Raw genomic sequence first — 3,495 nt, forward strand, 5'->3', positions numbered from 1 at the left:
ACAAAATATTCATAAATATATGCACATAAAATAATGAATAAACTATTTTATTAAATAAATAATAAATATCCTATTACATCTCATGCTTCTAGGACACCGTTCCCAACAGAACAAGCATTCAGTACAACCGGCCGAATACTTGAAGAACGGAGAAACGCATTGCAATAGGATATTGTTGAAGCTTTGGTGTGCATCAAGGATTGAGATCGTTCCGACCAACGCTTACACGATACAATCTCACTAGCAAGCCAAGAATGGATCGACGAATTTAATAGATTAACTTTTGACTTTCAAGACGATCCTTTTGCTTCAAATTAAATTTTATTATTGTAATTTGTAAATATTTATTTACTTGTATAGTGTTATTGTAATCTTATATAGACTTTGTAAGTCCATCAAATTTGTAATTCGTCTCACAATAATTGCACTCTTTTTTCCTTACCAAGTTTTTATCCCAATTGGGTTTTTTTTGTAAGGTTTTTAACGAGGCAATCATGAATTACAAATTTAAAAATCAATAAGGAAATAATTTTTTTTATATAGTTCGTGTGTTCATTTTAAATTTCAAATTGTAATATATGTAATATATATCTATAATCATATATAATATAAAAAATATTTAAAAATTTGGACATTTTCGATCGGGTTCGGGCAGCCTGATCGGGCACGGGCAACTAAATGCTGCCCGATGCCTGTCTAAGGAGAAAATCGAGTCGGGTCAGGAAGCTTGAAAATTCAGGCAGTTCGGGCTCATTCATCAGATACAAATTTAAATTTTTCGGTAGTCGCAGGTGGCCCGTCCAAAGTTTCACTAATTGCAAGCTTAGAAAATGCAGTGTTCCTTCAAAAAGAAAAATTGCGATGTCAAATACAAAAATATTAAAAAAACGACATAAGTCTTTAGACGACAATGACGTACGAAACAACAATATGCATCATAAACGACAATATCCCAAAATAACATGCACGACAGTGAACTTGGGAAACGAATGCGCATTATTGACCACAATCAAACGACAAAACCTATAATAAACGATGGTAACATCAGAAAAGACATAGGGATGTCATTGAGGCGGGACGGGGACATGCTGGAGTCCTTCTCCGGCCGGCCCTCTCATCTTCCGGCGCCACAAGTCCAAAATCGTCGCCGAGTTTCTTCACCAACAACCTCTGCCATCCACCTCCAATATCCGCTCTCAATTGAGTCCCCCAACTCCACTAATCCTTGTGTTCAAAATTGTGGAGCTTGTCTTTGAAGAGGCAAAAGAAGATTGAAAGTGGAAAATTTTGTCAAATTTGTGTTATTTGTCTAATTTGACTAATAAAATCACTCGTGTATTTGTTGGAAATTTATGCGATTCTAGTAACCCAGTCCACAACCTTCAAGATCTGTTCCCACCCACCTCGCAATCCAGCCAGCCCCGACCAAATCCGATGACGACCTCTAGAAGGTGAGGTTTCGTAACAAGTTCGGTGAGAGAGAAGAGGAAGAGAGAGAGGTTTCCCTTTTCATTTTTTTTATCTTAGTTTTTTTTTTTTTTTTTGAAAGGAAACTTGTGAGATTTCAATGAAAGGGAGAAAAATCATTACAGACAATATTCATAATCCAATTTGGTATCCTACTAATCCAACAATAGGATGAGCCTGATAAGGGACCAAACTTTGCAATCTCATAGGCTACAGAATTGGCCAATCTTGGCACATGGAATATTCATATCAGAAGAGAGAGAGCAAATACTTGCAATAATAGGACCACTAAGACCCATCACCTCCTTCTTCGTGACACTTTTTTATCACTAATGCAGCACCGGATTTAGCAGTATGAATCTTCCATCCTAGCTCTGCTGCGAAACGAAGGTTTTCTTTTTCTATTTAAAATAACTTTTTGTATTGTTATTTTTTAATATTTAATTACTTTGATATATTTAAGATGTGATATATCAATAAATCTGTTAGGTGTGTTTAGTTGGAAGTAATGAAAAGGAAAGGTTATTCCATCTAATTCTATCATTTGGTTCCTTTTTATCCTCAGAAAGGGCTGCGTAGAAAATGCCTTTCCATTCAGGCCTCACCACATTTTTGTCCAAAATCTCCCCGATTGCCTTTTACTCCCTCGACCATTTCATTCGTATCGAGCTCCACCGGATCTCCTCAGGCGGCCGCTCCTCTCATTCGCGCTTCATTTTCTTCCTTCCTCCAAATCTCGACGTCTCTTTTTCCTTTTAATCTCCTCCTCTGATTCGGATTTCCAACCGAAAGGAAGAGGTTCGCGAGGTTCCGAGGCTGAAATTGGCCAAGGAAGAAGAGCCACAAAACGATGATGTCGAAGAAGAAGAGCTTCTCAGCGATAGCGAGCTTCCATTGAAGTCCGGCTTCTTGTTCTATCCTATGACTCCCACTTCCTTTGTCGTCTCCGATGCCCTAGACCCCGATTTCCCCATTATCTACGTCAACAAAGTCTTCGAGATCTTCACCGGCTACCGCGCCGACGAGGTCCTCAGCCGAAACTGGTACCGATTGTCTCAACCCTTTCCCTCCATCTATTTGTTTCCTGAGAAAATAGCGACGGAAAGTGTTGGAAATCTTGTTTCTTTTTTGTTTTAATATATTCTGGCTTTTATGTTTATGTTGTGTTTTGTTGGCTGTGGATGATGTTTTTGTTTTGTTTCCTTTTTTATGAAGCTAGAATTGATTGTAGCAATTTTGGATTTTTATGAACAAATGCTCTTCTTTGAAACAATCTAAACTGCGTCTACTGTGATTCATTTTATTGAGACCCATTTGTGAATTTTTTTACTTTTTTTTTTTTTTTTTTTTAATTTTTCTTTTGTCTAGCGTTTGGTAATCTGGTCTTTGATTGTGCTGGAGGATAAAAGGATCAAAATTTCTTAGGATATTAAATGAAATGGCCGGTCTAAGTTTAAAAATTCTATAGCTTTTTTATGTTCTTGTTTCGAAGTTTGAAACAAAAGCCCCTTTTATACAGTTGGGGGTAAGAAATTTGTTGACCCATTACAATGCTTTAACTTTCTCTAATTTGAGCGTTTCTATTTTGATGGAGGAAAGTATATGAAGCGAGAAATTTGTATCTTGTGATTACTTATTAAAAAAAATAGAGAAAAAGAAATCCTCTTTTCTACTGCAGATTTCTTATAATCTTAATTTCAGATAAAGACTTATGTCACGGGGTGATTTATTCTGTTTTTCATTATTTTTACCTTTTTTTGGTCAGTTCAATCTATATGTAGGGGCTGAGGCACTTTTTTTTGCATATACTTTTTTTAGTTGCGGCCCTTTTTCTTTTTTCTTTTTTTTGATTTAGTAAACAAGGGCGAGACAAAGGAACATTTGGAGGGTCCTCTGTACGTAGGTTGATATCTTTGTTCCATTAGAGAAGGATTATATGTGTGTTCGAAAGAGTATTTGTTGTCTTTTCAGATTGATTAATGCTTTATTTTCTATTCTTGAGCTTATTTCATATATATATATATATAT

The 3,495-nt window shown here is 36.1% G+C and overlaps 1 long non-coding RNA gene across 1 annotated transcript in view; it reads left to right on the forward strand.

Annotated features, from left to right (window-relative positions):
- Positions 1–1,554: 1,554 nt before the first annotated feature.
- The window catches only part of LOC21384745, a 2,822-nt gene continuing 881 nt past the window's right edge, over positions 1,555–3,495 (forward strand). The window contains exons 1-2 of the long non-coding RNA XR_002902882.1: positions 1,555–1,857; positions 2,033–2,510. This is a non-coding gene — a long non-coding RNA (uncharacterized LOC21384745). The remainder of the gene's footprint in view (positions 1,858–2,032; positions 2,511–3,495) is intronic.

This window comes from Morus notabilis, unplaced genomic scaffold (genome assembly GCF_000414095.1).
Source record: "Morus notabilis unplaced genomic scaffold, ASM41409v2 Scaffold2078, whole genome shotgun sequence".
Classification (NCBI taxonomy): Eukaryota; Viridiplantae; Streptophyta; class Magnoliopsida; order Rosales; family Moraceae; genus Morus; species Morus notabilis.